The following is a 17,596-nucleotide window of genomic DNA, read 5'->3' on the forward strand; positions in this document are numbered from 1 at the left end:
CTCTAACTCATCACCGAATGAGTTGGCAGAGACAGTTATGGACCACAGGAAGGGAGAGGACTGAGAACACACCTCAGACTAGGAGAACCCAGGAAGGCCTTACCAATCGGATGTGAGTAAAAGGTGGGTGGAACCCAGATGGGCAGGAGAAATAGGGAAGGCATCACTGATGGGTAAAACAGCTTGAGCAAAAGCGAGACTTCAGTTGTCCATGGGTACTTTGTAGAGAAATTTAAAATAAAATGGATTTCCGCTTACCCCTTCTCTTACAAAACATAAACTTTGATTCCGAGAACAAAAAAGAAAGAAGGAAGAAAGGGAAGGTCCTAAAACTATCCCCTATAGCTAGCTATTAAGCTCAAGACCTACACCTCAAACTTTATGAACACAGCTCTTCAAGGGTCTTCAAATCTGGCGTTTGCCTATTTATCTCAGCTGATAACAATAATGGTTTAAAATTGTATGATGATTTCCCTAAACTTCTACATAAACATGTAACTTGTATTTACAATGGACTTTCCCATGTGTTTTCAGTTGATTTGAATATCTTAATAGCCTGACCGAGAAATCAAACATTATCATCACCAATTTTAGATAAGGAAAACTTGATTCAAAAGACTATCTTATCCAAGGACATGCTGAATCCCATCAAGGCAAAGACCAGATTAAGGTAAATCAGGGGTAGAGGCAGGGCTGGATCTCATTTTTTTCTGAAATTTTGATGTTTTGTTCATCATGGATTTTTTTTGTATTAATTTTGATGTTTTCCAAATATTGCATTAAAATACTATGTATCATGATTATTGAGTTTTTCGGTACTCTCTTGAATTTTACCTTGGGCAGGGGCCTCAGTTGATTTACCTTAATCCTTAATGCTAAGTATTATGATCCTGTATCAGTGCTATTATTACTCTTCACTACTAATTAAGCATGATCCAAATTCTTAGCTCTAAAGTCTAAGTAAAGTACATGAAATGAATAAATACTTTACTCATTCAGGTTTCTGGATATAGAAAGAAATATATAATTATGCAAATATAATGTCTGCTTTGGACTGCTTAAAATAGTGCTTTAAAAATACCATGCCATTAAAACATCTAAAAACACGAAATGTGTAAAAATCTATTACCACATGCTTATCACAACCCAAGTTGGCACAACATGAAAATACTGGTTGTAACAAATTTTAGACACAATTCTCCAATAAGATAAACATTTATAATTATAATTTGATCGAATATACAATGCTTGTCAAATCTTTCATGGTTAGCTTAATAGAATTCCCCATACTTCATGTAAACAAGCCCAACCAAATATAATATGTAGCTAAAAAATGGTTTTGCCTATTATTGACTATAACAAGGAACAAAATGAATTTAAAAACTGAAATTAGTCCCAAGAAGCCCAAGGGTAACGACCACTATTGCACTGATAAAACTTTTTGTTTTTTATTATGTGCACTTGTTACACTGATGTTTTAATAACATAATTACTTTCAAGGAATACTTAAAATCAACAATCTTACTAGCTGGTTCAGGAAAAAAAATCTGTGGAATTAAAAAAATACTGCAAGAAGCTCTTCCAGTAAGAGGTTTTTTGTTTTTTGTTGTGTTGTTTTTTTTTTTTTCCTGGCGGCAGAAACAAGAACCTAATCACACCATCTAATTTCTCAATCTTCCTGTTGCAAACCTCCAGCTCCCTTTAATGGAAGTCATTAATATTTAAATAACCAGGGTAGTAACAACACTTCCCCTTGTAAGCAGATGTTGACTCAAAGATGTTAAAGAAGGAAAGAGGTAAAACTCATCTTGTTTTAATTGACATAAATCTAATACGTAAAAGTAAGAGTTGGGTCAATTTAGCAGATCTCATTAACATTTAATCAAATAACTATTAGACTCATGGTTTCTCGTGTTGGTGAATTAAAGCAACAACATACTTCATTTCATAGTTCCCATTTAACCATCAGAAATCCTGAATTGTGCTTGGCTGTCACCTCTCCTCACAAAATGAAAGCTATAATCACAAATGGAGAAGTGTTGTTTTTTTTTCTTAAATCCTTCTCAAATGTTTTTGCTTATCCTAAATTAGCCTGAATCTTATCATGTATTGAACATTTATTGAGTATTTTCTAAACAAAAAACCTGGTACTAGAAGCTATTGCCCACAGAAAGTGAAAAAAAAAAAAAAACATACAATTTATCATGTCTATTTGAAATAATATGAAAACATTGGTGCTATTTCCAGTTCAAATACATCATATTGAAGGATTCAGGCACACTGTTCCTCCTAATGTTTAGAAACATAAAAATCTAAGTAAATACAAAGCAATATTGGCAGAATTAAATAATCTAAAGGTCAAAAGTATATGATTTGCTAAAATTGTCTTACTAAACTTTAAATATTACAGTTGGCAACCATATGTCCAAAGTACCATGTTTTTCTATAAACACAGCTATTTATCATAGTGTTCTTTAGAATAATAAAAACTGTCAACATTGCAAGCAATTTAAAATAAGTAAGTTGTTGTACACCCAAAAGATGGAATTATACACAGCAATTCAAATGATGAGAATATTTTGGAAAATATATTAAAACATTAGGAAAAGAAGACCAATTATACTGGATATATGGTAGTTTCTCCTTAATTAATACTTCTTTGAAATTTCTAAATTTTCTACAAGAATTACTCTTATAATTAGAAAAAATTAGTTTTTGGTTTTGCTTTTGTTAAGATAAAGTGAAGCAACTGAGAGACATGGCAAAAAATGCTTGTTCCTTATTCCTTGTTATACCTGGTTATGACCTCTTGCGTTTCCTAGGAATAAGGGTTCTGTTTGTTCTTTATTAACATTCTTCTTTCTCTAACATTCTATGAAGATGTGTCTTGATCTCCTAGAGCCATGGAACCTCAAGACTCAAAGTAAACTTTCTCTTTGGTAAATTATAGGGCTCTGCATAAATGTGAGCTGCTTTATAATAATAATTACTATTATTATATTGTATTTAATTCTGCCTGGAATAGAGTCCATAACAAATGTGTACATAATTGGTATTGGCATATATTTGTTGAATTTATGTGTCTAAATAGTGAATCATATTTTTGACAGATATGAGATATTAGATATTCATGTGGCCCAATTCTTTCATCTTGGAGACTAGAAAACTGGAGTCAGAGAAGTAGGTAAGTGACTTAAGATTATACCATTGGCAAGTAGTAGGGCCAAGACTCAAAGCAAGAATTTATTTATGGCTCTAAATCGAATCTGCTTTCCACACTTCCATCTTTGGTCACAATTATATTCAGATAATTCTGTTATTGTCTCAATAGATAATTACAGCCTGTAACACTCCTAAATCCCTTTCACAGATCATTAGAGCATGCAGTAAAAAATAACAAATGGATAAACAGAAATATTAATAAGTAAATCTTCCTAGAGAAATTTGTTTTTTAGAAACAGTTGACCTTAATCCAGGTTTTGTCAACTAATACACTGACACTTCAGCAAGACAGTGGACTTCTCTGAATCCCAGTCGATGCTTTTAAAACCAATGGCTACTTTCCAGGATCTCTGAGAGCTAGTTGTTCAACAAAGCCATTGTTAGAAATTAAACTATAAAAGCTTACCATGTAATAAGTTTTCTTCAAAAACATAAGTAATAAATACCTAAAACTCATCACTTCATAACTATTTACTACATTTTACCAGAACTCCAGGGTTACGGTGTTTGTAGGGGTGGGCAGATGACATAATGGTTTGCTACAGTGCATTTCTTTCCAACTCTGTGAAGTCTTGTTGGTATCCTGAAATCTGCCATGGTGGGAGTAGTTACACCTCAGAAATCAGCAAACACCCCCACTCCCAGAGAGCTGTTTTTTAAACATTTACCTACACATGGTGATGTCATGCTCCTAATTTGAAAAATGAGCTGGAAACTACTTTCCATCAACTCACACTCCAATTCCAATTGAAGTGATCACCATTAGAGAAAAGAGAGGAAAATCCTGCCAAGTTGTCCTCTGTGTTTGAAAACAAGCATGAACATGATCAGATACAAGGCTTCTAGAAAAGAAACCTGAAAAAGCCACTGGAAACTGTGGTTTAACAAGTGAAAAAAGAATCAGGAACTAAAACTCCAGAATGAGGACAAAGAAACAAAAAAGCAAATTATCAAGTCGTCCCTGTTCTCTCCTTCCTTCTTTTATATTATGGATTATTCCAATCAAAGGATAGGAATCGTTCATGTAATAAATGCTGTATGTGCAGTAAAATAGCTATTTGGATTCCGGCTCCATTTTAACTGTCTTTAGTAGCTCCCAACATAGTAAAAACATTCCCCCCAAAAAACAAAACAGGCCAGCTAGTAAAAGACATTTCCATGAAATTTGTAATAAAAGAAAGGTACAAAAAAGTGGTTCCTCTACTTTAAAAAGATTTAAGCACATCTCAAGATTATTCAAGCACATCCAAAGCACCCGAATCCTATAATGAAGAGCTATTGTGCAACCCTCACCTAAATACCAAATCTAGCTCTTTTGCTAAAAGATTTAGATGCAAACAAGTGGTCTTTTTATTTATACAAACAAACTTTTATCTAAATAAACAAACTTCTGTATAAACAGACTTTTATTTTGAGGGATCCACTACTCATTTTCCTCAAGACTCATTTGAATTTCTCAAATTGATATTTGAAGTGCTCTTTTCCCAGGAAGGACATAGTACTAGACACATAAGGTGAGAGGTGATAGGCAATCTTCTGCTGAGAGGGCAGTGAGACCATGCTTATCTCCTTTTCACAGGCCACCCCTCTGGCATCAGACAGGGGTGTCTAATCTTGCTAATGACTTAGTTGTTCCCATTCCCGCCATCTTATTTTTGGACTCAAGGGAAAGGGAGGTAAACTTGAGTTATGCAGCAGGTAGAGGATGAAAAGAATTAGGAAGAGGGGGAATAATATTATCTGACACAGCAGGAGGAAGCTTTACCTTGGAGTCTCACTCCAACCAGAAGGAAAATTTGAATGGGGGGTGGTGGGGAGAGTAAAAAGTAGACATGTCTCAAAATGTTAATAACAGTTTTAAAACAGAAAGACATCCTCGTGATCCTCATGAGGCCTCGTCATAGTAATACCAGTAACAGCTACCAATCATTGAACATTCTCTATATACAAGGAAATGTGCTAATTGCTTTATATTTTTATCTCTAGCCTTCATAGGGCAGGTACTATTATCCTCCCACTTCAGAGATGAGAAAATAATCCTCAGAGAATTTAAGTTATTGGCCTAAGTTCACACCACTAAGAAGTGGTAGAGCAAGGAGTTAAGGCCAATCCTAATCAGTCTACAAAGAATATTCTACAGTCGCAATACTGGCATCTCCCAAAATGTGCTATGTGGGCCAGGGCCCCTCCTCCTTATTCAGGTAAATCTGGAAGTATTATATATTATATCCCTGCAGAGTTAAACGATTATGTTGCTAAGAAGTTCTGTTGTAAATAAATCTGTTAAAACTTTAGCCCAGTATTTCCCAAACCAATTATTTTTGATCAGGAAAGAGTTCATATTTTTTCGTAATAACTAAACATTTTACGTAATGCACTCTGTGACCTTTATTTATTCAACAAAACATGGTGGTGAAACATCTACACCCTTGGCCCTTCCTGCTGGGCTAACACTTCAGTTATGGTCTGAAAACGTCTCTGAGTAGAGCTAGCTTTAAGGATACAATGCAAAAGCTCTGAGGTACGACTAAGTTTGGTTTGTTGTTGGTTGATGGGAGTACAGGCACATGATGAGTTCAGAGGGTCCTCAGGGCCAAAATACATAGAGTTTTAGCTGTATTCATATTCATTAGCATTAGGGAATATTAGGTCTAATCAGAATTGTGATATGTGAAATGATGGCTCTGGCTGGCATCTAGCAAGTAGACTACAGGAGAATAAGGCCAGGATATCAATTAGGAGACTGATATAATATTCCAGGATAGATGGCAGAGGCTCAAGCTAGGAAGTAACGGTGGGAGTGATGAGAAGTGTGAGCTACATTTTGTAGGCAAACCTACTAATATTTACTAATAGACTAGATGCAATGGCTGAGGGGAAGAAAAGAAGTAAGGATGACTCCTAACATTTTTTGCCCAGAGCAACTTCATGGATTGTTATGGGTGGCATTGTGTCCCCAAAAAGATATGCTGAAAAAAATATCCCCAAAAAGATATGCTAATCCCAGGACCTCAGAATGTGACCTTATTTGGAATTAGTGTCTTTGCAGATGTAATCAATTATATTAGAATGAGGTCATACCAAATTAGGATGGGACTTTAATGCTATGTAACTGGTATTTAGCAAAGAAACACACAGAGGAGAGTGCCATGTAAAGCCAGAGAAGACAGCCAAGTGACAGTGAGTGCAGAGACTGGAGTGGTGCATCTAATGAGCCAAGAATTACCAAGGATTGCTGGCAAACATCAGAAACAAGAAGAGTCAAGGAAGGGTCCTCCCTCCACCTCCTTCTAGAGATTGCAGAGGGAATATGGCCTTGCCAACATCTTGATTTTGGACTTCTATATGAAACAATAAATTCTGATGTTTTTAAGCCTATCGGTTTGTGGTACTTTTTATAGTAGCCCAAGAAAACTAATACATGGAAAGTGGAACTAATAAACAACTGGAGGCTAAGAAAAATGTGGAAGGAGGCAGGATGGAGGAGGTAAAATTTGAGTCATCCACAATAAAATGGAAAAGAGAAGCTAAATTGATTTCTTATTAAGACATGTCTGGTATTATTATAAGTCAGGATTTCCCACGGGATCCTTCATGAAATATTAGTTCAGTAAGATATTAATAGATTTTAAAAGGGCAAAAGTTTGAGAAAATTTGGGTTAAACAAACTTAAATAGGCTTCCTGGTTTCAGAACATCTCCGAGCCTTTAATTTGTTGCTGGGCAAATGTGTTTATTTGACTGTGATACTATTCTTAGAGAGGTCCTGACTCCAGTGGTTTATACAAGACCTATTCAGATGAGGACACTAATTCCTAGGTAGAACAATTTTAAGTCCTGGGCTAATTTTCTTAAGCTCCCACTTAGCTATTATTAGACAATAAAGCTGGAATTCGAAGCCAGATCTAGGTGATTCCAAAGTCCATGTATTTTACATGTATCACTGTAAAAATGATATAAGAAAATCTGCCTCCACATAACTTTTGACGTTATATGAAAGCAGAATTCTGGGTAAACTGGATTATCTCAGCATTTGCAAAACTTATAGGTGCTAAAATTGCAAGTGATTTAAGGGCATGTTTATCTGCAAAGAAGTGAAAATCACATGCCCAGAGAATGCTTTTTCTAGCGTACATCTTTCAGTTTTGAAAACAATTTTTTAGGGGTAGCTGAAGCCCTCGTCCTTTAGGACTTGGGGCAAAAGCACTATCTTTCAATGAGAAATACTCGTTCTGATGTAAATTAGCCCTATCCTTCTTAGAATTAGCCTTCTTTTTGCTATCTACTGTGACTAAATTTCTCAAATAAAAAATTAAGATACATAGTGTGGCAAATACAAGTAGAAGACCAGGCACAATGGGCGAGAATATTTTAAATGAGGATGGTCTTGGGAAATTCTGCAATGTCTTCACCTTAACCACCGCTCCCTGAGATGACAAGAAACTGTTCCCTGATTCCAAAACAGACATATTATTGCAGAGAGTAACTGCTACGTAATACTCCCTTAGTTAAGTCTAATATTTCCTCATCTCCTTTTCCACACATTGTTTCATCTGGTCTTCAAAGTAGTTAGTGGCTCTCTAACAGAGACCCATGTTGATGGAGTAGAGCTGAGGTGGACTCCAAGTTCACTGGACCATCCACTCAATAAACACATATAGTTGACCCTTTATCAACATGAAGGTCAGGAGTATGACCTCCTGGACAGCTGAAAATCCATGTATAACTTTTGACTCCCCCTCAAATTTAACTACTAATAGCCTACTGTTGACTGGGAGTCTTACCGATAACATCAACAGTCAGGTAACACATATTTTATATGTTATATTATACACTACATTCTTACATTAAAGGAAGCTAGAGAAAATAAAATATTATTAAGGGGCACCTGGGTGGCTCAGTCGGTTAAGCGTCTGCTTTCAGTTCAAATCATGATCCCAGTATCCTGGGATCAAGCCCCATGTCAGGTTCTCCCGCTCGGCAGGAAGCCTGTTTCTCTCTCTGCCTTCACTCCTGTGCTCTCTCACTCTCTCATTCAAATAAATAAGTAAAATATTATTTAAAAAAATCAAACCATCCCAAATACCTACACACAGCTAATCAAAGAACAACAAAGTCATGGACTACTTAGCAAGAACAAAGAAATACAGAACTGAACTGCTTCATTAAGTATTTTAAAATCAAGTATGCATAGTATCCAAAGTGGAGACCATAGAAAAAACCCACAGTCTTGTTGATCTGGTTCTCCTGCCTTAGAACCACCCTCTACAATTATCTCTATAGCTTCTGAAAAGTAAAACAAAACAAAAGAAAACAAACCAAAAAAAAAAAAAAACTATTTTCACTCTCTTCCTTGCTGCATTCTCACTTCTGTTGTACCATCTTTCCCCAATCATTAATGATTCCCAGATTCCCAAATTCAGAGATCTTTATCTTAATTGCCTTCTCTGACACATTGACATTACTGTTTTAGTAAATTTGCCAAATCTGTGTAATGTGTGCTTTCATGGGTCTTCTAGAATGTTTTCTTTCATGGTTCCCTCTTCCTCTGCCTTCCCCTTAAATATTGGGTTTCCTAGGATTCTATCCTTGGTCCACAGCTGATCTCCCTCCATACATTCTCTCCAGGGTGGTCCCATTACTCTAGGTAGAACTTCTACTGACAGTATTCAAATAACCGCTCTTCTCTGAAGCGGCAGGCTCATCTACCAGCCGCCTGCTGACATTTTCACTCGATGCCCAATGGGTATATTAAATTCAACTGGTCAAAATGGAACCTGATCATTCTGCTAAAGCACAGTGAATTGAACACATTTGTTTATTTCTGTTCCCTCATGAAACCGCTCTATTGTGAAATCAGAGACATTTTTTTTAAAGGTATAAATTTCATGGCCAAAGAAAACAGCAAACATGGCAGATGTTTTGTTGTTACTGTTAGATAGAAAGTGAACAAAGTTTGCAGAGAATGAAAGCAGAGTATCAATGGGAAACAAGCTAATTCACATCACAAAACCACAGAAAAGCAAATGGTAAGTACCAGACACTGCAGAAGGCAAGGGGCAGCATGGCACCAAAAACAGAGGGACAGGTTGAAGTCTGTCACAGAGGGTAAAGCCTCAGGCCCCACCTGACCCTGGCAGAGGAAGAAACTCCTTCTACAGAAAACTTACTCTCTGAAACATTAAGTCATAGAAACTCTAGACTTGAGAATATGAAATACTGGAAAAGTTAGAGGCATCCAATTTAAAACTAAGAAAGTCTACATACTAATTGCCTCTGGCCTCTCCAACATTCAGCTCTAAGAAAGCTGGCAGCCAGGACTATATGCCTCTATCTGTCACCCTATGCAAGAGAATGAAGGATTCTTCTCTCAAATATCTAAATCTACTGGGAGAAAAGTCCTATACACACTTACTTGTACTCCAATGAAATATCTTGGACCCCACCAATCAACTTACCAGGGAGCCAGTGAACTGCTGGCAAATCCCTTCAACACAATGGAGCTTCCAATCAGCAACTTTCTCACACTTAATATAAAACTAGAATCAAAGAAATGCTGGACATTGGAAGAAAGCCTTTAATTTGAAGGAAAAAGCAAAATAAATTATTTGAAGGGAATAAGATCCGAAGAAACAAAAACATGAGTGGAATAACTCTTCAAAAACAAAATATATATATCTTCAATGAGATAAGAAGGTATTGGATTCATTAAACAATAGAATACTGCCTTATAAAGGAATGAAGGACAAGAACATGCTCCTGAAACATAAGATGGTAGCAATTTTAAGGTTTTGATAAAAGAGTGGGATAGTAAATACACATAAATCTCCTAGAAAATATAACTCAAAAGAAAAGGGCTTTAAAAAATAGGAAGAGAAAAGATAAGATAATTTGGGGATTGGTTCTGGAAGATCAGCATCCAACTAATGAGAGTTCTAGAAGAAGAAGGCAGATACAATTCAGGGGAGGAAATTATCAAAGAGATAATACACAGACACATAGCAGAGATATGACTCAGGTTTAAAGGGACCGCGAAGTTCCTAGATTAAGGAAGGAAATGACACAGAACAGATTCTAGAAATAAAGAGACCGTCACCAACTTTCTAGAGAGAGATAAAGAGAGAGACATAGAGATATCACAAAAGAGAATCAAGGACCAAGATGTTATTAAGCTTTTCAATAGCAGCAACAACTAGCAGCTGGGAAGATATGCCTCCAAAATACTAAGAGGAAAATAATTTTCAAGTTAGAATTACATGCTCAGTCAAACTATCAAACAAGTGTGAGGATAAATTACAGAAATCTTCAGGTAGATATAAAGTTTCAAGAAATCATTTCTTACACAACACTACTCAGCAAGCTACTAGTAGATGTGTTCCACCAAAACAAGGAAGAAAACCAAGAAATAGGAAGTTGGAAATTTCACTAATAGGGGAACTAATGCAGAAGAGAAAACCCAAGATGACAGCTGAGCTACCAGTGCAGGTCAGAGCAGCAAGACAGAGCAATCCACCAGCAAGATCCCCAAGGGAAAAAAAAAGGAAAAAGATACGACTATCACATGAGTTTTTGTAAAAAATCATATCTTTTTGTTTTGTTTTGTTTTTAAGTACGATTTGCCAACATATAGTATAACACCCAGTGCTCATTCCATCAAGTGCCCTCCTCAGTGCCTGTCACCCAGCTACCCCAACCCCCCACCCACCTCCCCATCCACAACCCTTTGTTTGTTTCTCAGAGTTAGGAGTCTTTCATGGTTTGTCACCTTCTCTAATTTTTCCCACTCAGTTCCCCTCCTTTCCCTTATAATCCCTTTCACTACTTATTATATTCCACATATGAGCGAAACCATATGATGACTGTCTTTCTCCATGTGACTTACTTCACTCAGCATAATACCCTCCAGTTCCATCCACGTTGAAGCAAATGGTGGGTATTCATCCTTTCTGATGGCTGAGTAATATTCCATTGTATGTATAGACCACATCTTCTTTATCAAAGTATAAAAATCATATCCATAGGATACTACCATTCTGTCAGCAGCTTTGGACAGAAGTCCTGATAGTGTCACAGAAAACTAAGCAATCCAAAAAGAGGCAGTTATTCACTTGATGAAGAGTATATAAAACTGCAAGAGAAAGGCAATGCAATTAGAGCATATTACCTGGTTCAGCAAGAAGTAATATCTGCATCATAAAGTAAACATCAGATATGGATTTAGCAACAATGAGACAGTCTATAGCCAATGAACAGGGTGGGGGGCAGGGAAGTTGAGATATAAGCTAAGAGTGCTAAATTCCCACTTTGATTAATAAGTTTATAGAAAACATCTCAAATTGAGAAAAAAAAATGTAACTCTTAAACCAATAAGTCAAGAAATAGACTGAGTAGATTAGTTAGAAATTTGGAGTTAAATACTAGAAGAAACAGATAAAAGAGTCAGAGGACCTGAGTGGTTCAGTTGGTTAAATGTCTGCCTTTGGCTCCAATCATGATCCCCGGGTCCTGGGATGGGGCCCCATGTTGGACTGCTGCTCAGCGGGGAGTCTGCTTCTCCCTCTCCCTCTGCTGCTCCTCTTGCTCATGCTTTCTCTATCAAATAAATTTTAAAAATCTTAAATAAAAAAAAATAGTTGGAGGAAATCTTACAGATAATGGAAGGGTGAGGAGTGATAGAGAAAAGGACTAAATTTTTTTTTGATAAGAAGTGTAATAGGACTTCAATTTTTCACCTACATTTGTGTATTATGTTGATAGAAATCAAAAGCAATTAATAAGAACTCAAACACCAAACAGTATCTTCTTCCCTAAACATGTACCTACTTCTGTTTTCTGTCTTCCTTAGAAATACCGTCCAAGTGCTAATACCTTATGTTTCAACTATATCTCCCAGTTAACCTGACAGTCTGATCCAAGGGTGGGAAGTTAAAACACACACACACACACACACACACACACACACACACACACACACACACACAACAAAACCACAAGCACAAAATGACATCACTTAGGCCAAGTCCGCAAACGAGAGCTTAACCCATAATCTAATTACAGTTTCAACTTTCCCCATAAACGTAGTCCTAACTAGTCAGTCAGGGATTTTCTGATGGGTACTAGTGAGTCTTCCCCCAAGGGAAGATCTTCCCCACTCTCCTATAAAAACCTTCCATTTTTTACAGGTCCTCAGAGATCCTCTCTATTTGCTAGCTGGAATGCTGAAATTCAGAAATCACTTAATAAAGCCAATTAGATCCTAAAAAAGAAAAAAGAAAAAAAAGGAAAGGACAGAAAGAAAAGAAAAAAAGAAATACTTTCAAAGCACTGAAGCTAGAAACTCCAGATTCTTGATTTATCTCTCTCCTTGCTGCCTTCCCACAGCCAATCAATCATCAACTGAATTTCAGCTGTCTTTCAAATTTGCCCTCTCCTTCTCCTTAGCCCTCCTCCTGTGTCCTAATCCAGGTCCTTATCATGATTTGCCTGCACCACTGCAAATCTCACAGCTGATTCATGACCCTGACCTTAACTCCCAGTTAGATGAATTTCCCCACACTCTTCATTTGCTGTTGTCTTTCCTATTTTCTTGGGCCAGGGGTTTTACACCTCTTCAAACTCTGTTACTTGGCAATGGATAACCAATACTTAAACAAGGTATCAGCATAATAGGGCAGGGAAAGTCAATAGAGGGCAGATCGCAGACAGCCTGGAAGCTCTTCAGAAACTTTATCCTCTAGTGACTGGAAACTACTGAGTGCTCTGTATTTTGAATAGAGTATTACGATGGCCGTAATAGGGATGGATTTATTGAAAAGAGAGAAGGCATAGATACCAGTTAATAGGCTTTACAGTAATGCAGAATTAAGAAGATGGATCCTAAACCAGGTAAAGGCAATAGTAAAGGGTGTGGACAGGGCAGATTTAAAAATACTTAGAAGGTAAAACTAGCAGAATCTTGTGAGTGATGAGATATTATATGTCGGAATAAAACAGAATGTAGGCTGAGCCCCAGATCTGACTTAGATGGCTGGGCAGATGGTGGTATAGTTAACTAAGATCTCCCACTACTCGATTTTGCCATGAATTTAACTAGCATTAGTGCTCTAATAGCATGTATATAAAGGGAGGACTGAAGAATCTGAGAAAGTGAAAATCAGCCCTTCTGATTCTCGCAGTGTTCCCAACAGAACAGTGACAATGTTTCTACATGGCCAAGGCCACACTGCAGGTGCAAAATGACTGACAATCCTTTCTGGGGAGTTGCTGCTTTCTTAGCAACGTGTCCCCAGCCCCACTTTGTTCCTCCCACCTCCTGAACCAAGACTGCTGTGATAGTTGCTGAACTGCTTTGAAAGCGACCACCACCCCTACTTCCCTGAGCCCTCCTTTGTCTCACTTAGCACAAGGCCAGACCTTTCACAGGCCTCGTCCTATGTGCCCAGTCCCTTGGGTATATGCCTTCCTTTGCTGCAGGTAAGCAAATAAAACTAATTTTGCATCATTACAAGTGAAGACAAGTCAGAAAGACCATACAATCAAGGGGGAAGAGACAATAAATGTAGAACCTAGAGGGCTGCTGATGGCTCTATATGTTATTCTGTGACAAGAAAGCAAGCCTCTGTCACCATCCTGGAATGTACAACATTTGATTATAAAAATTTTCAGGTTCTCAGAAAAGATGAAACAATTGTACAATGTATACCCCTACCTAAACTCTATTATCATTCAACTGGTATTGATTTAGTGCCTACTATTTGCCTGGAGCTAGGCTTACCTGTAAAGACATAAAAAGCAGAGTGAAATTAGGAAACAAGGAAGAGTTTGATTTGGGTGGAGCACAGAGTTTGTAAAGGGGTCATATGACCTTGGTCTATGCAGTCATGTTGGAGTTGCATGGAGGACATTGAATTTCACGGTAGGAAGTTTATACTTCACCCTAGTTGCAGTCAGGAGCCACTGAAGACATTTAAGGAGGGGAGTGTGTTGTGTTTTAGAAAGCTCATTCCAGCATTGGTGCTAGGCTGGAATGAAGAGAACTTGACATCTGAGAGCTAAATTAGGAGATTTTTGCAGAAGTCCTGGGACAAGTAAAGGTTGAACAGCTAACAGAATAGATTGGAGAGAGAGGAAAATGAGAATCGATCTTTTGGAAGCTGGGTTTACCAACTCCCCCAGAGAGCCAAATAAGATATGTCCAGTGGTCTTTTTGAAAGATAAAAAATGGAATATATGGAGTCCCAAAAGAGAAGGGAGGAAAGGCTAACCCAGGATGCCTACATAAATATTTTGACCTGTAAATAATGCTAACAATTTAAAAACAGCCACCAATTAGAATCAGAATATGGAGAAAAAGTTAAGAGATTTAAGAGATAAGTCCCAAGGATATTGGGAAGATAAGATGCTAAGAATTTGCTCTTTTAGGTCAATAGATCAAAGGACGTAAAGAATTATCCCCTCCCGTTCTCACCTCACTTCCCAAGTTCTGGTTTAAAGCAATAAAAGAAAAGTATATGGTTTCAAGTACAAGGCTATCCCTACAATATCTCCAAGGGAGACAAATCTCAATGGTCTGGTTTCAGTTCAGTTATGCTTAGTAGTTGGATTTTATGGTGAAAGCACCTGATCACTGTGAACTGAGTCCATTATTGCTTAAATCTTTGGACTTGCAAATATATAGCATAAAAGTTTAAACTTCGTTCCTAGTTTTGGCCAAGGTACAGTTCTTAGCACTCTGTCCAGCTTACTCTCTCCCAAATCTACGTAGATGTTAATGAGTCATTCTTCCAAAGGTACCTTTCAACCTATGAGAAACTTACCTACTTTCATTCTTTTAAACATTCTTAGTTCAGCCCATGAAAAACCCATATTATTAAACCCTTGGGAATGCTAAACTGAAATAGTCACATTTGCTCTTTAAAATGAACTATACTTCTTATTAAGAATGGGTCATTACCTGTTTACCTTGGGAATTTCAGTGTTAATAAATGGGCATCTGATGTTATCTGGGGCAGTAATAAGCTCTTCTCTATCTTCCTTCAGTACATACCAGTATTGCATTCAACACGCAATCTTTCCTCTGACAAATCATATGCTTTCCAAAACAAAAGCAAAATCATTAACAAAACACTGTCATGCTCTTTGCTTCTTGTTTTTATTTTCTCAAGGGGAGTGAACCGGTGAGCCCTGTGAACTTCCTAAATACTCTTCTAGGGATCCCTGGGTGGCGCAGCGGTTTGGCGCCTGCCTTTGGCCCAGGGCGCGATCCTGGAGACCCGGGATCGAATCCCACATCAGGCTCCCGGCGCATGGAGCCTGCTTCTCCCTCTGCCTGTGTCTCTGCCTCTCTCTCTTTCTCTCTGTATGACTATCATAAATAAATAAAATTAAATAAAAAAAAATACTCTTCTAAGTTATTTGAACTACCTGTCAGTCAAAACCCACTTATTCCTCAGGCTATAAAGTCAGTCTAGGAGAATCCCACCATAAACTGGTTTATAAGTTAGACTCATATATTTTGTGAGACCAGTCATGCCCTTCCCAAAACCCCAACTCCTACTAAAAAAGAGAGAGAAAGAGAAAGAGAGAATGTAACAGCTTCTCGCTAAGAACACTAGCATTACATTATGAAGAGTTTCCACTGGACTTAAAAGTGGCCTGGAGTACAAATCTAGAAAGCCCAAACAGCCAAAGGGTCTTGACAACTGTACAGACTTCCACATGCCAACAAAGCCAATGTGACCTACTGTTGCCAAAAGTGTAAAGGTTTCTGAATTTTCAACTTTCTTTTTTTTTTTTTTTTTTTTTTTTTAATTTTCAACTTTCTTACAACTTTCTTGAAAGTTACTTTTCAAGTTAGCAAACTACATTCTAGCTGGATGGGTTTCTTTTTTTCTTCCTTACATCTCCGTTTTTTTCTCATCTCACACCAAAAAAGGTAAAAAAAAAAAAAAAAAGCTAATGGTACATATAAGGGGAGGAAAAAAGACAAGTGTCTTTAAAACGGGGAGACCGCGGCTTAGCAAACCTAAAACGTTTGCTCAAAGTCACCAACTAACAAAATGTATGGCTGAGATTTGAATCCATAAATATACCAAAGCCTATTTTTTTTTTTTTTTTTTTGCCATGAGGCCAAAGCTGACCTAAAAGGTACTGGATGCTTCTATTTTGCTTCTATTTGTCTTTACGGGGTCCCACTGGCTCCTAGGAACTTCCCAGCAAGGGCTGAACCCACTTGGCTGGGAGCTGTCCTGTGCACCTCAACAACCCCCCCTCCCCCATGAGTTTCCTCCTAATCCTGTATTCCAGGTCTCTCTCCTGTGCTTTGCTTACATCAGCCCAAATCCCCTTTTGTGGGGCGCTCACATCAAAGGCATCTCCCGCTTCCATTCTCCCCGCAGCACCCACGGAATCAAAGCATCCCAGAGAGACGCGCTGAGGCTGAGGGAGGCAGGGGAGGGTCCCCGCCTTGCACCGAGAGTCACGGGGGACCCCAGAGCTTCGCGCACCCCGGGCCGACTCCTGAGCAGGGAGGTTTCCCGGCCTGGACCTGGACTAATCACCCCCCACCCACCCCACCACCCGCGCGCGCGAGGGCCTCAGACTGTGCAGGAGCCTTGGGGAATGTTCCCCGGCCCGGTGCACCCAGAGCCTAGTGCCAAGCATCCCGCAGTTCCCCAAGCTGGAAAACTCGGAGCCGGCCGTGACCTCCCGGTGCACGCGGCCCCCGCGACCCCCGCCCTGCGTTCCCCGCCGCCCCGGCGGCCGCCGACCCCGCGCGCCCTCGCTCACCCCAGGCCTCCTCGCCCCCGCCGGTCACCTCTACCCTGCGGGGCGCGGCTCTGCGCTCCTCCCGCGGCCCACGTGACCCAGACCTGCGGCGCCAAAGGCCGGTCCCCACCTCCCCTCCCGTGACCCGGCCGCGCCCCCCGGAGAAGCAGCAGCGGGCACCCCAGAGGGGGATCCTGAAAGGTAACGAGACAGGCGGGCGGCGGTGCAGCTCTGCTTGGTTGGTTCCTTCCTATGTTTGGATTTTCCCCTCCCACTTTTTTAAAGCTGCTATCAGAATCTCCTTTTAAGATTTTATTTATTTATTCCTGAGAAACACAGAGGCAGAGACACAGGCAGAGGAAGAAGCAGGCTCCCCTCCCCCGCCCCCAGCCTGATGTGGGGCTCGATCCCGGGACCTTGGAATGGACGGAGCCAAAGGCAGATGCTCAACCACTGAGCCACCCAGGTGCCCCAGCTGCTCTGACTTTGAACATTGTATTTATTTATTTATTTTTAAAGATTTTTATTTATTTATTCATGAGAGACACAGAGAGAGGCAGAGACACAAGCAGAGGGAGAAGCAGGCTCCGATGCGGGACTAGATCCCA

General features: G+C 39.0%; 1 protein-coding gene across 1 annotated transcript in view; it reads right to left on the minus strand.

Moving 5' to 3' along the window:
• Nucleotides 1-17,215, minus strand: part of CPVL (carboxypeptidase vitellogenic like) — a 132,803-nt gene extending 115,588 nt beyond the window's left edge. The window contains exon 1 of the mRNA XM_041727880.1: nt 17,010-17,215. The gene's annotated coding sequence lies outside the window, so the exon portion shown is untranslated. The remainder of the gene's footprint in view (nt 1-17,009) is intronic.
• Nucleotides 17,216-17,596: the final 381 nt, after the last annotated feature.

This window comes from Vulpes lagopus, chromosome 13, assembly GCF_018345385.1.
Source record: "Vulpes lagopus strain Blue_001 chromosome 13, ASM1834538v1, whole genome shotgun sequence".
Lineage (NCBI taxonomy): Eukaryota > Metazoa > Chordata > Mammalia > Carnivora > Canidae > Vulpes > Vulpes lagopus.